This window comes from Pinus tabuliformis, chromosome Q, assembly GCF_031772625.1.
Source record: "Pinus tabuliformis cultivar Carrire ecotype Pingquan chromosome Q, CPIR1, whole genome shotgun sequence".
Lineage (NCBI taxonomy): Eukaryota > Viridiplantae > Streptophyta > Pinopsida > Pinales > Pinaceae > Pinus > Pinus tabuliformis.
Genome location: NC_142296.1, coordinates 87,391,566 through 87,416,183, shown reverse-complemented (window position 1 = coordinate 87,416,183; position 24,618 = coordinate 87,391,566). Strand labels below are relative to the sequence as shown.

Sequence of the window (24,618 nt, the reverse complement as noted above, 5' to 3'; positions counted from 1 at the left end):
CATAACACCACACAGATACTTCTCCAGGAAAATGAACCCGGACTTTTTCACAAGAAACTGCAAGGTAATCAATAGTTGGCAATTATTGTTGCCAGGATGAAACCAACTATGAAAGCCTATCTATCTTTTACAAAACCTTGAAAGATATACACCCCAGTATCACAAAAATATTTCTTCCGCGTAATACAATTAACATTCTCTTCTATTTCCTCAATTAAATTCCCCGACAGACTAAGATAGGTTGAAATATATACATGTACAGCTTGCTTGCCAAAAACATTACAAAAACGATTTGAAAGTGAAGGGGACAGATTTTTTGCATTATTTTCTTGTTGCCTTTCATGATCCGGTCCTATCAGCAAAACTGTTCTACTATACCTGCAATTTGCAAAGAACAGAAGATATCAGTCAGGCCCTTCCCAAAAAATAAATCATAATCTATGCATATCACATCTGCAAGCCTCTTCATATTCCGAAACATAATTTATGTATATGATATTTGTGCATGCATATCTCTTATTATATTCAGAAAAACTTGAACTACAGTGCAACTATGTTAACAGTTAAACATTCTCCTGAGCCCCATAATAAACTGCAACCATTTCGTGCATATTCCTGCATGCTGTTGTAAATTTAAATCTGCCTCCATTCCTACTCACAAATCCTGTCAGTGTAGGTCAGTTTAGAGAAAATATTTCATATTTTAGAAAATTCAGAATTTGCCAAGATAAAGCCAGTCTCCATGTCAAGCTGCATCCTTGAACAATCGAGGGTCACAATTTGGTGCCTGTGATCAGAGCGTATTATAAACGAGTTCTCTTCGAACTTTCAGTCAAAAAAGAAACAATTTTTGTATGCTGCAACCATCTTTTTCACCCATTTTCCAAAGATGTTTTTTGGGTACAAAACAAAAATTCCCATTTTTCTTTAAAATAAGCTTTAAAATACAGAAGAATCCGTAAGAAAGAATTGATTTATAGCATAAATGATTCCTCTCTATGTATCAACATGCTAGAACAAGGAAGCTTGTCAGACTCGACTCAAATTCACGAACGATTATGCAAGACCACATCATTCAGAAGTGACTGCGACATGAAAACTCTGGCACCACGATTTGGGAATAATGCAGAAAATAGAAAAACACAATATAAAATAAACAAAATTTTAGCCCAGAAATATAAGGAGACGTTTGCATTCCACGGAAAACTATCAAAACCCCTACTGATCATGCTCACCAAAAATTTAATTATATTCATGACGAACACAAAACATAAAAAAGTTGATTGCATCAAGTGCATAAATGCAAAACAATTTATACTGCCTAATGGATCATAACCATGTACCAAGAACAACTCCTCATTGAACACCTGGAGTTCAAATGGATTCCAAACTTAGGGTTTCCACTACCAACCATACTCAAAAAATCATTTAGTTCTAAGAAAGTTGATTGCATCAAGTGCATAAATGCAAAACAATTTATACTGCCTAATGGATCATAACCATGTACCAAGAACAACTCCTCATTGAACACCTGGAGTTCAAATGGATTCCAAACTTAGGGTTTCCACTACCAACCATACTCAAAAAATCATTTAGTTCTAAGAAAGAGGTTTTGTTTCTAGCAAAATTCATAGATTAGCAGTTACTAACTATAAGAAGCCATTTACAAGATGAAGCAAATACATCTTCTATAGCTGTACAAGTCGACACTAGCTGAACCAAAAGTGATGACAAAATACAAGCAAATCCAGCATCAAAACCTGAACAATAAGCGATGACAAAAGGAAGCAAATCCAGCATCATACCTACAATACAAACACAGAAGACACCTCAATAGTGGATTCTTTGTGAAATTTTGGTCAAAATAACATTATTTTACCCTGTTCTACGCATAGACAAATTAGTCTAAAAAAGGTAAACTAAAACAACTGAACCAAAAGTAATGACAAAAGATAACAAATCCAGCATAATATTTAACAGAACAAATACAGAAGATACCTTGGAACACAAACAGTTTGACAGCGACAAATTAGTCCAAGGTCAGTCAACTATTCCAAGGTCCCTCCAAGACCACTTAATTCCAAAATTAGAAGAGAGAGTAAACAAGTAAAATTAGGTGATCAAAGTCCTATAAGGTAATTGTGTAGAGATGAGAGAAAGGAACCTCCAGTGAGATGCGATAAAGATGAGATAAGATAATTTTATTAATACCAACAAATGACTACAATAGTATAGGTCAATGGAGCTAAAAACATCCAATATAGTTACATAGAGGGAATGTGAAAGAAACTCCTATGGCAACTCTATCAAACGCACATAAGGATCAGATCTAAAATATAGCTAAAATGACTCTAAAGCCAAGTTACAGGAAACGTTGGAGAAGGGTCTGTTTCCGAACGGAAACGAGGAAACTCGTACAGTACGGCCTGGAAACTCGTTTACGGCCGTACTGGCCCGTTTCTCGAGGAGGAAACGTGGCCAGTACGGCCAGAAACGCATTTCCAGGCCGTACGGTCGAGTTTCCTCTTCTAACTTGACTTTTCTTGTTATTTTTTTTATTTTTTCGCTTCTAATTTTTTATTGAGCAACTAAAATATCTTCTAGATGCTTCTCAAGTTATAAAAAAAAGAGCATTTTTTTGAGTGGGGTAGCCTAATGTTCAAGCCTATGGCCCTAGTGTTGATATGCAGTTCATGGTAATGTTAAATTCTTAAAGTGAAAGTAACATTCTCCTTTATTTTTCATTTTCATCCATGAAAAATAAAGGAGAATGTCACTTTTACTTAAATTTTTAACATTACTGTGAAATGACTCAGGATGTTTGAGAGTGGTTTCGCCCACATTGGATTTCATATGGAGAAAGTAAAATTTTAGATCTCACTCAAAATCCAACAAACTTATCTATTTTTCAGGATTTCAGGATTGCAATGTTTCCATCGGATTTTGTCATGTACGAGGGTATGGAACTTGTATTTAATCAAGAGAACCAAGCCCTCTATGCTGGGAAGACTCCCAATAATCAAGAGCATGTAGGGTATGGAACTTGTATTTACTCAAGAGCACTAAGGTCGTTCGACTATGTAGGAGGAGACTCCCAGTCAAGCACGAGACAAGAAATTAAAAATTTCCCGTGGCTGATTTTGGATATTGTTATTTTCATTATTTGATCATTCATGAGTAAATGAGATGTAAATTTAGAGACTTATAGTTTATGCATTGAAAATTGACAATTTAATCATAATGTAATAAATTAGAATGTATCATATATGCTTTATGATTGCACATATTTCTTAAATGTCCTAATCTATATATATATATATATATTGCGTTTCCCCGTTTCCAAAATTTGGGGGGGTCATGTTTCGTACTCGTGCCCATTTCGGAAACTCGTACCCATTTCCCCGTTTCGTGCAACTTAGCTCTAAAGAAAGGTACAAGTCCAGGATAATTGCTAAAAACTGAAACCATATGCAGTACAACAAACGAGAGAATGTCCATTGTCAAGTGGGAGCTATTTGCCAATGCCAAGTGAGAAGTCAGAAGCAAGGTCATTATTGGAGTCATCAACCACTGTCAAGGGGCCAATGCAATGTCAGATAATGTCCCTCAGAAAGTATACGGGGCCAAGGAGTCATGGCTACATGATCTTGGGCGAAGCACAAGGACATGGAGGTCCAACTCTCCTAGCATCAAAGGCCATAGGCAAGAAGCTCCTAATAGAACATTGGCTACTTGACCAAACCTACAGGGTAGTACTCTATGTCAAAATAGAGCTGATCCATCTATCAAACTAAAGGTATTTGCCTGAACCCCAAAGCACCATGCCTCGAGGTTCTTCAAGAGATCCATTGACCAACTATGGATCTGGAATGAAAGGTGGTGTGAATCTCCAAATGCTATTTGCTGCCACAATCTGACAGGACAGCCTTGAAGGAGTTGATCCTCTTAGAAGTCTCAATAAGGATCAGGGTACATAGAGACTACAATCTATGCCAGAGAACCTCTCTCATGAAGAGAGTGAGGCACCTTTGGTCAAGGTAGTGAAAGAAAGTGGAGAAGCAGTTCCTCAATTCCCAGTATAGGTAAATATATCTCCATCTGTTAACAAAGTGAAGAGGGTATCAGAAAAAGAGATGCATCTCCATCTTGATCCCCTTCAAGAAGCATAATTGGCATATTTTATGATTTATCATATAATAGGCTGTGGTGATCAGTGTCAACCTCAAGGCAAGGAGAAACCACCCAGAACTGACCTAAGGAGAAGCATCTAAGGTCAATTCATAAAAAAAAGTTTGATATCAAGGCCATCTTTTAACTCCAGAAACATTTTATTTTTTTTGCTCTTGTGCCTCATTGGGCTTAGATGATCCGGATTTAAACAGGAACGCAACAAATTACAGAGATAACCATAAACACAGATATGCAGCGGAAATAAAACTTCATTTCATTAATGTAAAATACTGAAATATGCTTACAAACAGAAATGGAAATAAACCAACTAGGGCGATGGTAGCTTATCTCTTAGAAGAGATGTGGCGGCTACATGCCTCTGAACTCCGTTACAATGAGGCTCAAAGGCCTATTTATTGTTGAGAAACAATGGTAAACCCTAAACATCCAAAAACCTAACCCTAGAAGATGAAACGCCAAACCGTGGGCCCTGTTAGGGTAAATTGGTACATCAACTTCCCGAGGTCGTAACTTCAGCATACAATCTCCGTTTGACGCGCACAATATCCGTTAGAAATATCTATCCAAGAACTACAACTTTGGGAAAAGCAACAACGGTCCATGGACCCATGTTGCTCCCAGATTTCCCAAAAAAACGTTGTTTAGGGCCTCAAAACGACTCCGGAAGTTCAGGGCCCGAAAAACTGCTAAAAATAGTAAATTGTGCTACAATATAGGAAACTGAAAATCTGAAAGAGACAGTTGTGAGGGTCCATGTGGGATAGGTGGGTGGCCACCCAAGATCCACCTGGATCATTCCTCGCCCCTTAAGAAGCAATGGTCCCATTGCGTTGAGTTCTTCCATCTGCTGAACTTGGTCCCTGGTGAGTTGTTCTGCACTCTCTGATGTGTCTGGCAATGGTGGGAAGCATGGTAGAGGGCAGTCCACATTGAACACTCGATGCAAGCGAAGGAATGGGGGAATGTTGTGCCATAAAGCATTGTTTCCCACAGCCTTGATAATGGTGTAAGGACCATGTCGGAGTGGTCTGAGCTTCTGATGGGCTCTTGTAAGGCATTCTTTCTACAGATGCAACCAAACTTTATCGCCCACTTGAAACTTGTGTGGTACCTAATAGTGCAATGGTGTCCCTGTGGGTGAGGAGAAGTTGTTCCTGTGTTCTTTCATGACCGTATCCCTCTGCTGCTGCTACATGGAGGAACCCTTCGCGAGGGTCATGGATGTGGCGACAATCTTCCCCTTACTTTGGGAGCGAACCAGACAGGAAATGAATTTCCTAGTCTAGGAGATGAGCTTGCTGCCTTTCTTAGCAATGATCAAAGAAGTGGTGGTAGGTGAGGCTACCTCCAATACCTTGTATAATGAATTACCCAAAGTAATAATAATAGTGCGAGGCCTTGACTCATACATAGCATGTCGCCTCCACAAGTATGGCTGTGGAGGCCTAGTAATACATCACAAACATCCAGAGGTGCAACATCACACAATACCTCATCCGTGAAGGGCTTGATGCTATTAGGAAGGCAACACTGCTGGCGGACTCGGATATCTCGTCCTTGGTGAAGCCACCGATACTGTACGGTTGTGGGTGTGGTGTACTCGGTAGGCCCAACCGCTTCACGACCTCTGCTAAAATGAGGTTCTTTTGGCTCCCACTATCAACAATGAATTGCAGTTGTGAACCCTTCACCCACATCTGTGAGTGGAAAAGACGCTCCCCCTCCTTTGGATCTTCAGGCTCATTCTTCTTGATCTTGGCGGTGGCAATAATGGCACTGGGCTCCGCATCATTGATCGCTTACCTTTGCCATTCCCATTATTGGGTTCTAACTCAAGGTCGGAACATGTATCTGATTTGAAGCCTTCAACTCGGCCACCAGTGACTGCTTGGTCTGACATTCACTTGTGTTGTGAGTGGGGCTCTTATGGAACTCACACCACTTTCTGTGTCCTTCTTCGACTTCGTGGTGTTGTTCTTTTCCTGCGGCTTCAATGGGTTGTCTTGGGTCACCTCCCCTTGGCTCTGTCCTTTGGTCTTCAAATTTGTAGATCCAAAGTCTTGCTTCTTTTGTTTAAACTTCTTCTCGATTTTGACAGCGTATCGGTACGTCGTGCCGAGCGAGAAGATGTTCAGGAACTCCATCTCGTCTTGGATGTACCTGTGTAGGCAGCCACGGTATTTGAGTACCAAATGTAGCTCAGAATCCTTGATACCCAACTGTGTGCGAAGGGTATGAAAAATGTTTGTTAACTCAGGCACATCTTGGTCCCTTCCCTGCCACAGCGTCGTACACTTTATGTATTTGTCCTCATAGCTTTTGACAGGGTAAAACTGCTCCTTGATGGCATCCCGGAAGGAATTCCAAGTGGGTGCAGCTGAAAATAATGAGCTCGTACTTTCATACTTTTGCTCGCAGTAGGTTTCCCACCAGTCCTTGACGTGGGGGGCTGCTTTGAGAAGAGCAAAAATAATCTTTTCCCAACTGGAAAAATCATGAACAGAAAAATAACCCTCTAGTAAGTTTAACCATTTACCTACAGCATCTGCGTCTATCAGACCATCAAAGATGGGGATTTCAAAATTACATTATACCTTAAAGGGTGTGGCATTTCCAGAGTAGTTGTTCGAAGTCGATGCGTCGCCTCTGGGTAGCCGCTGAAGGAGCTGGGCAAAGTTGTCCATCATCGCGTTCGCTTGTCGCTCAAGGGCTTCTTCGAGCAAGATTTTTATAGGGTCTCCTGCCCCCTCGTCTTTCTTTTCATCCGCCATGGGAGGCCATCGGGATTTGCAAGACTGGTCTTGCAAAGGTTCGACCAGTTCAAGCCTTAACTCCTTATATCCCGACCTCGTTGGGGACATGCAAAGAAAGATAGAGAAAGAGCAAACCGCTCTGATACCACTGCTCCGGATTTAAACAGGAACGCAACAAATTACAGAGATAACCATAAACACAAATATGCAACGGAAATAAAACTTCATTTCATTAATGTAAAACACTGAAATATGCTTAGAAATAGAACTGGAAATAAACCAGCTAGGGCGATAGTAGCTTATCTCTGAGAAGAGATGTGGCGGCTAACATGCCTCTGAACTCCATTATAATGAGGCTCGAAGGACTATTTATTGTTGAGAAACAATGGAAAACCCTAAACATCCAAAAACCTAACCCTAGAAGATGAAACGCCAAATTGTGGGCCCTGTTTGGGTAAATTGGTACATCAACTTCCCGAGGTTGTAACTTTGGCATACAATCTCTGTTTGACGCGCACAATATCTCGTTAGAAGATTTCCCAAAAAACGTCGTTTATGGCCTCAAAACGGCTCCAGAAGTTCAAGACCCGAAAAACTGCTCCAGAAGTTCAGGGCCCGAAAAACTGCTAAAAATAGTAAAGTGTGCTACAATTAAGGAAACTGAAAAACTAAAAGAGAGTTGTGAGGGTCCATGTGGGAGAGGTGGGTAGCCACCAACATCCACCTGGATCATTAGATGTGCTACAAAGACCCATTTTGTATTGACATCATTGTATTTGACAGTCCCATTGACCTACTTCAATGGACATTTGTTGGACATTAATAAAAAAAATCTTATCTGCCACACATTGGAAATTCAGCCAATTTTTGACCTGCAAGTCTTGGTTAAGTCAGCCAATTTTTATCGTGAGTCTCGACAAGTAAACCCATTTGCAAGTCTCATGAGTCGGACCAGTTGATTTGCCATGTATGATAAACCTGGTGAAAAGTTTCTTCAATATAATACTCAAGACAACCAATTTGTTAAAAGACAACAGCTTACTCAAGACAAGAAGCACTTTTAAGTTTTAACATAGAAAAGCAGGGGCTAAAAATATTTAACTTTCACATCTTAAACTATTACCTTCAGCAGTCTCTGTACAGAAGTGTGGTGTTTACCCTACCTCTGTCTCAGAAACTCCTCCAACATTTCGATAATAAGCTCAATGGAATTTTACATCAAGGTAATCAATATACTCTATACAAAAGTTTTAAGGCCCGCACTAATTTATATTGATTATCAGCTAGCTTGTAGTAGTCTTCCAACTCTCTCATGTCATCTGAAGGCAAATGAACTTGCAAATCATGATCATCATAACAATTGGTTCTCTCATGACCCTATGACTTAGCCCACCATGTTGATGGCAGATGACCCTTTAGCTCAGTAATCTCCTTGAGACCTCCAAACAACTCCACAGCAAGAAAAAAAATTGCATTTTCTTGAGGCACTTTCATCTCCTCTAAGCTTTTAATTGTTTATTTTCCTTTAATTCAAATTATCCATAAGATTATTCCTTGGGGACTATTCTACTCTCCCGTTTAGTCCCATTTGACAACAGGATGATGCTTCCCCTCCTCCACCTTTGATGTGAGTATAAATTCCAGCTGTTTCTTACCTCTTGGCATGGTGCTCCCTATTGCTTGGATGTAATGTCCTCTCCAAATTGATGGGCTAATGGAGGACGAAATAACCTATCCTACCCCGTAGTCTATAGTCTTGATAAAGGGGTAAAAACCCAATTTTCCCAATGTTGAGGCAACATTGTGCAAAAGTTGGGTTGGCTGGGGCTGAAAAACCCAAAAGCGGCGGTTGCACCCACAACTCCTCACATTTTGGAGCCCATATTGAAATCTATAAATAGAGAAGAGTTGAGATCAAATCAATCATCATCACATTGGATCAAATATATCCGTTTTTTTGAGTTGTGGCTCTGAGGGTTTCAAGACCCCTTTTCTCCCTACTAACTTTGGTGGTGAAAGGTTTCACCCTAGCTAGTAACTTAGTAAGCCTATTTTATCTTTTCTACTATGTTCTGGCAAGCAGGGAATATTTACTATCTGGAAAATAGAAAGGTTCTTTGGTGGAAAAAGTTGAGGCAAGGCATCCGCATTCCTCCTGAAGCTAGACAAATTGTCTGATGCAAGACAGAGACCAAATCCTGAAGTAGATTGAAACTCTAAGGCTGAATTCATGTAAGTTCTGCTTGAAACAAAATAATTTGAGGTAGGCCAATGTATCTCCTGAAGCTGGACGTCACCATTGAAGCAATTTTCTGATCCGTTCTGAGGCCATTCAGAAGGTTGGTCAAAACCTGTAGCAGACCTGAAGTCATTCAATTCATTATAAGGTAAGTGCGGAGGGGTTTCTGAGGCCACTTCCACCCTAACAAAGTCGCAATTTGTGAGAAAGGTTTGTGCACCTGTAACAGAGCTCAGATGGACCATCTGAAGCAGTTTGGAGGATTGATTTAGAACTGAACAGACCCAGAAATCCCTGAAACTGAGACGGAGGTTGGGAAGGGTCTCTGAAGGAAATCGAAAGCAAAAACAGAGCTCAATCATCAGTTCTGAGGCCATTCAGGTATACTCTCTGGAGTCCTGGACAGAACTCGAAAAGGGTTTCTTAAAAGCTGTGGATTAGTTCTAGGACAAATCAAGCTTTTTGGTTAGGGTATTGTTGCTCATTTCTGAAGTACTGTTGAATACAGAAACTGTGTGAAATTATATCGGACTTTGGAATTTGAACTATACTAGCAATGTTGAATTTGTTGAATAATTATAGCATTGTACTGAATGGTTTATTGTGTTGTTAAGAGAATAGTGTTGTTTACTAAATCTGAACAACATCAAAAAAAATTGTTGAAAACCCTAGTTACTGAAGGAGCCCTAGGGCAAAAATTTCCCTGGGATATCAGTGGTATGGTGCATCCTGCCAGCTGTGAGTATATGAGTTTTGTGTAAGGCCTAACATTATAATTTCATTCCTAGCAACATAATTCTACATAAAATCTCATGTAAAATCCATCATCATACATTATTTATAGCAGCATATTCCCTTCATATGAATTCATAGTTAAATATACCAACTTGAATGTGTTTGCAGACCTGGTTTTCTCGTATCCCGACGATCCCTAGATGACGTTGCTTCATGGGCAATTCTGAGTTGAGTGCTTCCGCTTCGAAACCAACCAATTCCTCTATGTCTATCTGGGATCAACCTCTACGGCTTCCAGACCCAAAAGACTTCAAGGTCGAAGTCTTTCAGCCCCCATGACCAAAACTCCAAGAACAGCACCTAAGCCTCGTAGGTTCTACAGTGAAATCCTGAGGCCCAAAGCTCATCCCTCAAATTTTTCTCAGTAATAATCTCTTCCCCGTAATTTACCAATTTTCCCCTCCAAAATCCCCCTTCTTCACCTCTTCAGTTTGGCTATAAAGGAAAGGTTTCTTCCCTCTAAAGAAACCTCCTCACCGCGTTTCCATATGTATATATATATATTCAAGTTAGTCTTGTCTTTTCTTTTCAAGAAGTATATTAAGTGGACTCTTAATTGTTATTTGAATCAGTCGCTTGTCCTTTGAATTAGATATTGAATGGCTTTAATTGCTATTTGAGTCGGTCAATTGCCTTTTGATTTAAATATATATACAGATATTAAATGGTTTTTAATTGTCACTTGAGCCGGTCACTCAAGTCTTGTCCATAAATTTATAAATGAACATTTAATCTTGTTTAATTGTAATAATATTTTATTATTTTAATTAAATTTTATTAATGAATCTTAACCTAATATATTTATTATATTCTTTGGTAATTAGGTTTTTAATTAATACTTTTAATAATTAATTCATTTATCCTACACTTCGACATTCTATATAATCAACTACTACGTATACTAGTGCAGTGCATGCGTACATAGCTATCATATGCATGTCTCATATGCGTGCTAATAATCATATTCCACCCGTAATTCGAGATGGGTCATTACATTTTGCATGCCTCTAGGAGATACAAGCAACGTCACAATAAGGAGAAAAAGGAACCCCCATCATTCAACCATGGGAGATAGAACCGGCCAAGGAGAACAAGATCCTGCTATCTTACTAAATGCAATAATTCATGGACAGCAAGAAATGAGTAACATGTTATCACAATATTGAACTGGCCTACACCCAAGAATTTGATCAAGTTACAAGGATTTTTCGAAATTTGTAGCTATTACTGACAATTCATCAAAGGCTTCTCCTAACTAAGCGCACCATTAACAGGTTTGAAAAAGGAAGGAGCATTCACGTGGATGGAGGAATCGGACAAGACATTCAATAAGCTCAAAGAAGTAATGAGATCATTACTTGTGCTAGCACTTCCTGACTTCAGTCAACCCTTTGGATTAGAATGTGATGCATCAAGAGAAGGAATAGGAGTGTTAATGCAAAAGGGCCATCCAATTGAATTTGAAAGTCGAAAACTCCAGGACTCAGAGAGAATTTATAAATGACAAGGAAATGCTAGCTAGCATGCATGCGTTGGCAAAATTCAAGAAATGCTTGTTGGGAAACGGGTTTGTGGTGAAGACAGACCACAACAGCTTGCATCATTTCCTGGAACAAAAGGCCTAAACAAAAGATAGCAGAAGCGGGTGAGTAAGATCCAAGCTTATGATTTTTATAATGAATATGTAGAAGGGAAGAATAATATTGTAGGTTGCACAAACCATAAAACCAACATGTTCCCTCATGGAGCTTACAGAAGACTAGAAGGCTCATCTCTCAATGGAATACCTCAAGAACAAGTTTGCCTGCGCACTAGCGGACGAACTCATTCAAGATGATAGGTACAAAATAGTCGATGATATTACTTACTATAAAGACAAGATATGCATGGTCCCTGAATCCACACTCAAGGAAAATATCTTGAAAGTTACACATGACATACCAATAACAGGACACCAGGGATTTTTCAAAACTTAACGACATAACAAGGAACAGTTTTCATGGAAAGGTCTCAAGGACGACGTGTTGAAATACGTCAAGGAACGCATGACATGTCAACAAAATAAGGTTGAGCACATGCACTCCGTCGGTTTACTTCAACCTTTACCAATTCCAAAGTAAAAATGGGAGAGCATCTCAATGGACTTCATCACAGGACTACCCAAAGCACAAGGCAAAGATTGTATCTACACTAAGGTTGACAAATTGACAAAATTCGCACATTTTTTGGCAATCCCAATTGATTATTCAACCAAACAAGTCGCAAAATTGTTCTTCGAATAAGTTTTCAGACTTCATGGACTACCTAAAAATACAATCAATGATTGGTATAGTAGATTTATGGGTGCATTTTGGCAAGAACTTTTCAGGCTAGTGGGAATAGAATTAACCCCTGACACTAGTTACCACCCAGAAACAAATGTACAAACAGAGATCACTAATAAGTGGATCAAATGGTTGTACCACAAGGAGCAATGTTACAACACCACTTATCATTTATCTATTGGGATGACACCTTTTAGAGCACTATATGGTTATGATGCACCATCCTTTATCAATAAGGCTTTGAGATAGCAACAAGAGAGCCAAGATATTCTCAGGGTACTCAAGGAAAACATGCAAGCCGCCCAAAACAGGCAAAAGATGTACGCAGACCGGCCTCGAACAGAACAAAATTTTGAGGTAGGAGACTTGGTATTTTTGAGATTGCAGCCATATAGACAATCTACAGTCAAGAAAAGTGATGCAAAAAAGTTGAAGCCAAGGTTTTATGGGCCTTACAAAGTTCTTTGAAGGATTGGCGAAGTGGCATATGAGTTGGAATTACCAAGACAGAGCAGAATTCATAACGTCTTCCGTGTATCTTGTCTCAAGAAGGTTGTCGGGCAGCAGGTCACTACTTCAATCGAATTGCCTGCCCCCCATTGGGCAAAGAAGGGCAACTAGAGTTGATCCCAGAAGCAATCATGGCAGTACGAGAAAAGACACTAAGGGGCAGAGTAATTTCAGAATATCTTATTAGATGGACAAATCTACCAGAAGAAGATGCCACATGGGAGGGAGAATGAGTTTTACAGCAGCCCAATTTGCAATTGCTTGAGGACAAGCAGTTTCAAGAAGGGGGGACTATAATGTCCTCTCAAAATTGATGGACTAATGGAGGATGAAATAGCCTATCTGACCGCGTAAGCTATAGTCTTGAATCTTCATAAAGGAGTAAAACCCCATTTTTTCCAATGTTGGAGCAACATTATGCAAAAGTTGGGTCGGTTGGGGCAGAAAAACCCAAAATTGGGGGTCGCACCCACAACTCCTCACATTTTGGAGCCCATAGTGAAATCTATAAATAGAGAGGAGTTGAGATCAAATCAATCATCATCGCATTGGATCAAATACATCTGTTTTTTGAGGGTCGACTCTGAGTATCATCTTTGGACAGAACTCGAAAAGGGTTTCTTCAAGACTGTGGATTAGTTCTAGGACAACTCGGGTTTTTTGGTTAGGGTACTGTAGCTCATTTCTCGAGTACTGTTAAATTCGGAACTGTGTGAAATTATACTGGACTGCGGAATTTGGACAATTCTGGCATTGTTGAATTTGATGAATAATTATAGCATTGTACTGAATGATTTATTGTGTTGCTAAGAGAACAGCGTTGTTTACTAAAGATTACATTTTCGTACTGATAAATCTGTGTCATTATCTGAACAAGGAAAAGGAATTTTGTTGAAAACCCTAGTTACTTAATGAGCCCCAGGGCAAACATTGCCCTAGAGTATCACACTGGACTCGAACACAATGTGTAAATGCCATCCTACTCTTAAAAACCAAATAAGAACATCCTTGGTACAAAGGCAGATTGTCCTGCATGAGTTTTTATAATCAGCTCAAATCACTAGGGAGCTTATCACTTACAGAGTGATCAATTGCCTTGGAATTCATCCAATCAATTCCTTGGTAAGAATTACCCCCCAGAAATGCCCTTATTTCCTCATCATTAATGCATGTCACTTGCCTCAGGTAACAAAGACACACATGTTGGAAAATAAATCCACAAATTAATTTCTATTCCTTCTCACATGGATAAGGTTGGCTAAGTTTAACAGCTCAAAATTATAAAAAAATGGTTTAACCTTCACTTGGATATATGATATATGAAACCTCTTTCAAGTGGGAAGTTGAGAACCTGCCAAACAATCTCCATTACATGCAGTGTTATGAAGCATCAAGAGTTCAAAGAGAGTTGTACCTAAGTTACCGGAAAAGCCTGAAGAAATTGTCGGAAACACGAATCCCGTTTCCGAAACGAAAACGAATACGATCCTTGTCTGAAACGTTGTAAAAACGTTTTTGTGCCGTTTCAAAAAATCGGAAACTTCAAATTCGGAATTGGATACATTTCCAAGTGCTTTTAATTTTTTGGGATCCGTTTCCAGATTTAAATCGTGATCGGAATCCACCCTTAAAATGTTAAAACACATGAAAATTTGTTCAAAATTTTATACAAACAGAAAAAGATAGATGTTCAAAAATACAAACAGAAGGGTTTGATTAGTGTCTTCATAAAGAGATTTATTTGAGCGATAATTTTCAATTTGGTTAAGGTTTTGTTAATTGTCATTGATTTTGCTCTTGATTTCATAAATCCCTCCAATATAACAAACCTTCTCTAGGCAATCTTTTGCCTGCATATAGTCAAGAAACCAAGCTGACATTGAGAAGATTGAAATGTTCAAATAGGTCTTGACAGAATATCCCAGTGATCCCACGGGCCTTTTAATTGTCATGCGAGGAAGATATTTGTTGCTCATAATGATGAATAGGCTCTAGTGCCTCCTTCCTTCTCCTATTGTGTCATATTTGTAAATCCTTCAATCCTATCCCAAGTTGTTCTTAAGGGGGGATGTTAGGATATTCCAACACATAGGAAATATTTTAGTATTTAACATGTTCTTGGCCTTTAAGGCCTTTGTTGAAAAACAATCTGGACATCAAATTCTTAAGCTAAGATCTGATAATGGCGGAGAATATGTTAACAACAAATTCATCAACTTTTGCACTGAGAATGGAATTCAAATGCAACATGTTAGGATATTCCGACACATAGGAAATAGTTAAGTATAACTTGGTCTAGTATAGAGTTAGGTAAAGTGTGTTTCTTTACTATGTACATTTTGTAACTTACAATCCGACGGTCACGATATGTAGTGATCCGACAGTTCATTCTCTCCTCGGTATTACCGACACTTGATCCGTGGCTTAACACCCGATTGGTCCATGATCTCTATTTAAAGAGCATGGAGGGTCATTTGTAGGTTAACCCGTCCATGAGAGAAGCTTATGTAAATTTTCATTCTTTTATTAATAAATTGCCTGAAGTGGCCGCGTTGGCTCAGGCCGTGGACTGTTTCCCTCTTTGAGGGTTTTAACCACGTCAAAAGTATTGGTGTATTGATCTGTGATCTGTTTGTGAGCGGTGTCCTTTGGTGTTCTGTCTGAGGAACTTACCCTGTAAATTCCTACATGGACCCGAAAGCACAAAGGTTGTAGCATTTTTTATTACATTACTAATGATGATGATAATATGTTGAATGTTATAATAAACACTATTGATGATGACAATGTTTATGCTGAATTGGTGATGATGATATGTTTATGTTGAATTCATGAAGATGATTATGTATTTTTAAATATTGAATCTAGATTCTAAAAGATGAATGGTAATATAAAATATATACATATACATATATATATATATATATATATATATGTGCTGTTTCCTTGCGCATCGTATCCAGATTTTTTGAAAATTTGTCGTATCCGTTTCAAACCCCATATCTGTATCTGTTTCAGTGCAACTTAGAGTTGTACATTTAAGTATGAAACTGTGAATCTGAATCTCTATGTACAGTGCTGGATGCTTAATAGTCAACCAAGGTACAATGCACAAAGGCCATTGGATAGATGCACAATGTCATCTTAGTCACAATATAAAATAAGTTTAAGCGTTCCATTCTGTTTCTCTGTCTCCATTCAAATTTTGTCTGCTAGTTTGAGTTGGACCAACAATGTGATTTATGGAACACAAAACAGCAGTAGAGAGTCAACCCCTCAAAATTTTAAATGAAGTTGTGTACACATGCCAAGTTGCTTAGCAGGTCTAAACTGTCGTAAAGTTGAAATGGGAAGTCCCCCACAAATGCTCTTACGTGTAGCAGCAGACCTCAAAATGTTGTTGAAAGAATCAGAAACAGCTGCCGTGCAAGTGCTGTTCACAGAAGTGAAAGTCATGCAAGTGCTAATGGTAAAAGCAGAAGGCACAATAAAGTGACAATATTTCTTGGCCTAATCTGACTCTACGAACAAAGGTGTCATGGAAATGGTGTCCAAATTGTTTCCTCTCACTCAAAGATAAAGCCCTATGGCCTTTGTTAACATAGGGCTAAAAAGAATACCTCAAATTGAAACAAATCCCTGAAAATTAAACCCCCAAGTACATATAGGTTCTAGTGATTTCACTCTAGTACGCTATATAAAAGAAATGATGATCTCAGTATGTTGAGAAGCGTAGCTCGAGCAAGAACTTACATAGGTTCAATATGAACATGAAGGAAGTGGTTCTAAACATTTCAATGGTGGCCACCTCAAAAAGATGATCAGTAATTCTATCGTGTAATCGCATTTGAAAAATAAAATAAAATAAAGTTTAATATTTTGAAGTCCAGGAGTCTTAGGAATCTAAATGAAATGTTTTAAAAGTTCTAAAACATTAGTGACTTCAATTAGGATTTAATCTTAACTGTACATCTTATGATTAAGATAGGCAGCAACTAGAATTTAAGGGATCAGTTATCTCTCAAAGCATAAACAAGACAAGAGAGATACACACATATGAGAAGACAACAAGAGAACTGGAAGAGGGCACAGTGCATTCAAGAAGAAGAGAAGCAGATTGCTGAAGTGCCCACCAAGTACAGCAAGTAGTAGAGTTTGTACCACTTCTATAGTAGTCCTTTCTTCGTACTGTACACCCTCAGATCTGGCCATACATTGTTGTTTGATGTGGATTTTATTGACTGTACAGCTGCTGGTTCAAACTTCAAAGCAGGATGAAAAGTCCCTATGAGCAGCAGCTACTGGTTCAAAGCTGATTTGAAAGAGGAATCACTGTGTATGTGTTTTATTTATCACTGTGTATGAGTTTTATTTCTTCTCTTGTTCATTTTCAGCTATTTGTGTGATTGTTGCAACGTTCAGAATATTAATTTGCTGCTGTTAAATAAATTATGTTTGAGCAATTTAACGTGAGAACATTAGGAAAAAATCACCTAGCCTTGAAAAAATTTACGGAGTGAATGTTCTTTAACCCATTGAAAATCATAACCTTGGTTGTTCATAAGCTGATCATCAATTGTGAAAGATCATAGAAAAGAACCAATGCATCCAATTGCCTATGCAGGTCCTTTGGGATAAAGCCAAGCATTGACAAAATGCAAAAAAAAAGATTAAAAACTAGTAAAGAAGGCACCCATCGCCATCCTAGATATGCTCATGAAGTACTCCAACTCATCAATGTAAATTCCAAACAATGTGGGAGACATGCAGCACCCCTATTTTAGCCAATAGTGCTCTTCATAAAGTCCAGAAACCCATGTGTTGTACAAATATTGCCAAGGGCATACTCATAAAGACACCTACTGGAGGTCAAAAGGATGCAAAATTGCCAGTGCCTTTGAGCCTCTATAATGGGGCCTCTCATGAGCAATTTCTAATAGTATACAAAGGGATACTAGTGTCAGGCCAGGTACTGGTAACTCCACGAATTGTTGTTCCAGTGTCTCTTCATCTTTTTATTCTCATATTTACAATATCTTCCTAATCCCTAAAGATTAGGTGTCAACATTCCCCCCTTTAATCTAAAGAGATGTTGATGAGTCTAACCATCATTCTAAATCTTTCAAACTTTTTCTCTTCCAAGCACTTTGGTGAAAATGTCTGCAATCTGCTCAAATCAAATGATATTTTGTATTTATATGCTTGGTTCGATCATGGAACTTAGGCCTCTTAGCCATTTTTATTGCATAAGTATTGTCAATCAAAAGAGTAGAATGCATTTGTTTCTCCTGCAAATCTTCAAAACTTTTCCTAAGCCACACAATCTCCTTCATTGCTTCTGCAGCTGCCACATTTCATGCCTCTGTTGTGGAATCCGTTGGAACAGACTATTTGCATGACCTCTAGGAGATAGCTACTTATCCAAGGCTCATAACATAACCTGAAGTAGATACTCCATTTTATTTATATCCATCAAAATCTGAATCAGATTATCCAATCAAGTTGAAGTCATCCACCTGTGTATACTGGAATCCAAAGTCTTGAATTCCCTTCAAGTACCTTAGAACTCTTTTTGCAGCAAACCAACAACCCTTACAAGGTTTTTTCATAAACTCGGAAAGGATTCCAACAGCAAATCAAATGTTTGGTCTGGTAGTAGTGAGGTAGTTAAGACTTCCTACGAGTTGCCTGTACTTTGTTGCATCCTCAAATTCATTTCCTTCTTCGAATGTGAGCTTTAAATTCTATTCCATTGGAGTGGTCAAAGGATTGCATTCAGCCATGTCAAATTTGTTCAACAAATGTCCAATGTACTTCTTTTGAGAAATGAATATGAACTTCTGAGGTTGGGTTACTTCGATACCCAGATAGTAGTGATCATATCCCAAATTTGTCATTTCAAAACTTTCTTCAATTCTTTTTTATGGATGCAATATAATTTTCATTGTTCCCTATCATCAATAGATCATCTACATACACCACAAGATAGACAATTGTTTTGCCAACTTTCTTGAAAAATAAAGTTGCATCATCAAGATCATAGTGTTTGAAATTTAGTTTCAAAAGATTCCCAATAAATTTCTCTTACCAGGCTCGTGGTGATTGCTTGAGGCCATACAAGGATTTGATAAGCTTGCATACTTTGTGCTCATGTCCCTTCACAACAAATCCTTCTGGTTGAGACATAAAAATATTTTCTTTCAAATCTCCATTCAAGAAAGCAGTTTTGACATCCATTTGATGGACTTTCCATCTCTTCTGAGCTGCCAATGCAAAGAGAGTCTGAATGGTAGCCCATTTTGTTGTGGGGGCAAAAGTCTCCTCATAATCGACCACTTCCTTTTGTGCAAAACATTTTGCCGCGGGCCTTGCTTTATGCTTGTCAAGTGAGCCATTTGCTTTATACTTATTCTTTAAGACCCACTTGCAACCAATCGGTTTGGCCCCACATGGAAGGTCCACCAACTTCCAAGTTCCATTCTTTATCATAGCATCATACTCTTTCTGCATTCCTTCTTTCTGTTCATCATGAGGAGCAACTTAAGGAAGTTGGTTCAAACTATGTAGACAAATTTAATTCACAATCATTAGAAACATCCATATCAATAGTTGAATCAGAATCGTCTACATCACCTTCATTCTGACTAATAGAACTTCATGTTCTTGTCTTTCGAACCTCATCAGGATGAACACTTTCAATTGTCTTAGTGAGCCATTTTGGAGAACCTTTCTAAGATGGCCTAGGTTGTTCAACAGACTAAGATGAAGTTGAATCAAGATTCAGCCTTCCAATTCTCTCAATCACATCACTTGAAGTGTCTTCTTGATCAGTGGTTGGAGCTTTATGAGGGGGAGAGAATATTTCAGAAGGAGATTCCACAGACTGATCCAGTATAGGAATCCCCCCTTCAAGATGTAGAATCTCATTATCAAATTCCTGAAAAGATTTTGCATGCCCGAATTTGTCCAAGTGATCAAGTTGTCGCTCAACAGCATTGTCAGTCTTGGAGTATTCAAGAAAAATTAGATCTATAGACAATATAAATTTCTTATTTACTTCATCATAGAGACAATATGCTTTGGAGGTATTCAAGCACCCCTAGAAAATACACTTTCGACTCCTTGCACCAAGTTTGTTTCTCTGTTCCTTAGGTATCAAGGCATAACAGGTGGAACCAAAAACCCTGAGATGCCTCACTGAAGGAATGTGGCCATACCACATTTCATAGGGAGTCTTTTTCTTAAGAGCATGGGATGGACATATGTTTTTTATATAAACAACACATAGAACTACATCATCCCAAAGCATCAGCGTAACATTTTTGAAAAACATCATTGAACGTACCATATTTAAGATTGTCCTGTTCATTCTTTCGGCTACACCATTTTGTTGAGGATTATAAGGCACAGTTGTTTGATGTTGGATCCCATGTTGGCGAAGATAGTTTTCAAATTCATTTGAAGTATATTCTTTTCCATTATCAGTACGAATAGAGCCAATATGAGATTGTGTATTACTTTCAATCCATGCATCAATATTTTTGAAAGTTCAAAAGCTTTAGATTTGTTCTTCAACAGATACACCCAACACATTCTAGTGTAGTCATCAATAAAAATCATCATGTATTTACTTCCATTTGCAGAAGGAACAAGCATAGAGCCACACAAGTCAGAATGAACTAGTTCAAGCTTTCTATGTGCTCTAGAATGAGAATCATGAAATCATTGTGTATTGTGTTTTCCTAAGATACAAGCAACACATTGCTTAAGTTTCCTAAGAATGGTGGGCAAACCAGTAACACCATTTCTCTTCAATAAACAAAGACTACCATAGTTCGATGTCCAAATCTAGCATGCCATAAGATACTGGATGGTAGTGTACCTTCATCATACTAAGAACTATATGCAAAGTTTTGTGCACGAGTAGAGGTTCCTTGCAGCGTCGAGAGTCTTTCTTCTTCTATCCCAAGCATGACAAGTAAGTTGTCTGATGCTTTTCTTACCTCAATCTTGCCATCAAACATCTGAATGGAGTGCCCTTGCTAGCATGTGAACCAAGGACAACAAGTTTCTTCGCAACTCTAGGAGGTAAGGAACATCATGAAGAAGAAAGTCAAGGAGACTAGGCAGTTTGAGCCTGAGTACCAAGTCCAGATGGCTTGAGTTTCGATTTGTCTACAAAGTAGACTACTCCATCTACATTGTCACTGAATTCTTCAAAGAAATCTCTTTGAAAGGTCATGTAGCAAGTTGCTCCTAAATCAAGCAACCATGCATCTTTCCACGAAGCAAGTGAAGCATTAAAACAAATCGTCAGTTACTCCAACATTGCAATGTGCCACGTCAAGTCTCACTAGCACAACCAATTGAGGATGGGCCTCGTCAGCAAGACGAACCAAGATCAAACCTCACGGGGGTGGTTGTGCCCTGTGCTAGGGGGAGGAAACATGCTAAAAAAATCCAGTTAGCTCAGGGTTGGTGTGGCCCAGGCCGAGTGCCATCCCCTTGGATTTCGTGCCTAGAACTATGGCCTGCTCAAACAAAAATCCTCCACCCAAAACCGCACCAAAACAAGTCAACGCTTGGTCAACGCAAGTCAAAACAACCTCTGCAATTTCGATAGACTTTGGTCAATGGCTAAAACAAAAAAAACCCTTCCTTTCCTTCGCATGTGTGGAGAGAAGCCTATCAATTTCGTACTCAATCAAATGTAGGAGAGAGAAGTTTGTGAGTGAGTGAAGTGTCCAAATGAGGAGGCACCATGTATTTATATGCAAATGTTGAGGATGAATAGACATGACTGTTGGGCTTCTGAGCCTACATGATTATGCTAGCCAACCCTTGACAATTTGTCCATAATCAAAATAAATTCGTAATTTCACTTGTACATGTCAGAATGGGATGATCTTTAGATCATTCCTACACCTCTCAGAGAGAGGAATCCAATAAAAATATGAGTTGCCTCATATGAGTTGTCCAATGTGAAGTTTGGCCCTAGTTTCCAAATTTAACACTCCCTCTCAACTAGGGAGAACTTCACCTGCAAAACTATCTGACAATTTGTACCATCACTATCTCTGCTCTGCTCTGCTGAACTATGAAGAAAGAAGAAATGATCGAGAATGTATCATACCATTCTCCACTGACCCGAAGTCAATTTCCATTGATCCCAAATCAATATCAACATCCTAGCATAGGGAGTACGGTAGTACACGACGTGTCCATCAGTAGTACTATGGTGCCTATCCTCATTTCCCTACTCATTGACCAGATGAGAGGTACTTCCCATGAGTCTCGCACTGCATGGGTAGGATGTGCTGGCAGGGGAAGGTGAACCACTCATCCTATGCATATCTCAACATGGGGTATCACAAGGGAAGGTGAACCACTCACCCTATACATTGCGCACCATTAGGGAAAGGTGAACCACTCACCCTATGGTCGTTCATCACTCCAAGAAGTACCCCAAGCCCCGCGGAGCTCCCAGAGCTCAACATCCATCTCATACGGGACCGTCATAAGAGGGTCTCTCCACAACTCCAAGTCGTTCACGAAAGGATAAGAATTTAATGTTCCCCAAGGGCTTCGTAAGAATATCGGCGACATGATCATCAGTCCCAATGTGTTGGAGCCTTATTGCTCTCTGTTGTACCATATCCCAAATAAAGTGGTACTTGATTAATCCGGATTTAAACAGGAACGCAACAAATTACAGAGAAACCATAAATACAGAGATGCAGTAGAAATAATACTTCGTTTCATTAATGTAAAATATTGAAATATGCTTACAAACAGAAATGGAAATAAACTATCTCGAGCGATGGTAGCTTATCTCTAAGGAGAGATGTGGTGGCTACATGCCTCTGAATTGTCTTACAATGAGGCTCGAAGGCCTATTTATTGTTGAGAAACAATGGAAAACGCTAAACATCCAAAAACCTAACCCTAGAAGATGAAGCGTCAAACAATGGGCCCCGTTTTGGGTAAATTGGTAAATCAACTTCCCGGGGTCGTAACTTTGGTATACAATCTTCGTTTGACGCACACAACACCTCGTTAGAAAGATCTATTCAAGGACTACAACTTTTGAGTGAGCAACATCAGTCCATGGACCATGTTGCTCCCAGTTTTCCCAAAAAATGTCATTTAAGGCCTCAAAACAACTCTGAAAGTTCAAGACCCGAAAAAACTTTAAAAATAGTAAATTGTGCTACAATTAAAGAAACTAAAAAACTGAAAGAGACAATTGTGGGTGTCCAAGTGGGATAGGCAGGTGGCCACCAACATCCACCTGGATCATTCCTCCCCCATTAGGAAGCAATGGTCCCCATTACATTGAGTTCCTCCATGAGATGAGGAAACTTCTGCTGAACTTGGTCCCTGGTGAGTTGTTCTGCAACCTCTGATGTGTCCAGTAATGGTGGGAAGCATGTTCGAGGGCGGTCCACATTGAACACTCGGTGCAAGCGGAGGAATGGGGGAATGATGTGCTCTAAAGCATTGTTTCCCACAGCCTTGGTAATGGTGTAAGGACCATATCAGAGTGGTATGAGCTTCCGATGGGCTCTCGTAAAGCATTCTTTCTGCATATGCAACCAAACTTTGTTGCCCACTTGAAACTTGTGTGGTACATGATGTTGATCATGTCGTTGCTTATACTTGGCATTTCCCATAATGGAGCGGCGATATATCAACCCGTTGGGTAAATGTTCTCTGGGAGTTTGATCGAATGAATGCTTGACCTGACAGTGCAACGATACCCCTGTGGGTGAGGAGAAGATGTTCCTGTATTCTTTCATGATCGTATCCACCTGCTTTTGTTGCATGGAGGAACCCTTCCCAGGTGTCATGGATGTGGCTATGATCTTCCCCTTACTTTGAGGGCGAACCAGACAGAAAATAAATTTCCTAGTCTAGGAGATGATCTTACTGCCTTTCTTAGCAGAGATCAAAGAAGTGGCGGTAGGTGGAGCTACCTTCGGTATCCTGTATAATGTATTACACTAAGAAATAATAACAGCGCGGGGACTTGACTCATACACAGCATGTTGTTTCCACAAGTATTGTTGGCCTAATAATACATCACAAACATCAAGCGATGCAACATCACACAATACCTCATCTATGAAGGGCTTGATGTTATAGGAAAGGCGGCACTGTTGGCGGACTCGGAGATCTCGTCCTTGGTGAAGCCACCCGATGTTGTACAGTTGCGGGTGTGGTATGGTTGGTAGTCCCAACCGCTTCACGACCTCTGCTGAAATGAGGTTCTTTTGGCCACCACTATTGACAATGAATTGCAATGGCGAACCCTTCACCCACATTTGTGAGTGGAAAAGACGCTCCCCCTCCTCTGGATCTTAGGGCTCATTCTTCTAGACCTTGGCGGTGGCAAAAGTGGCGATGGGCCCCGCATCAATGATTTGCTTCCCTTTGTCATTCCCCTTGTCAGTATCTAACTCAGGGTCAAAACATGCATCTAATTCTGAAGCCTTCAACTCGGCCACCAGCGACTGCTTGGTCTGACACTCACTCGTGTTGTGAGTGGGGCTCTTATGGAACTCACACCACTTTCCTGTGTCCTTCTTTGACTTCGTGGTGTTGTTCTTTTCTTGTGGCTTCGTGTCTTGGGCCACACCATCTTGGCTTTGTGCTTGGTTCTGCGGTTTGGGGAAGCCTTTCACTTGCTTCGGATTCGCGAATCCAAAGTCTCGCTTCTTCTGTTTAACCTTCTGCTCAATATTGACAACGTATCGATACGCTGTGCCAAGCGAGATGTCCAGGAACTCCATCTCATCCTGGATGT

General features: G+C 39.5%; 1 protein-coding gene across 2 annotated transcripts in view; it reads right to left on the bottom strand.

Annotated features, from left to right (window-relative positions):
• Positions 1 to 224: 224 nt before the first annotated feature.
• The window catches only part of LOC149218378 (DDT domain-containing protein PTM-like), a 57,639-nt gene continuing 33,245 nt past the window's right edge, over positions 225 to 24,618 (bottom strand). For both annotated transcript variants that reach the window (XM_089383928.1, XM_089383929.1), the window contains exon 11: positions 225 to 378. The gene's annotated coding sequence lies outside the window, so the exon portion shown is untranslated. The remainder of the gene's footprint in view (positions 379 to 24,618) is intronic.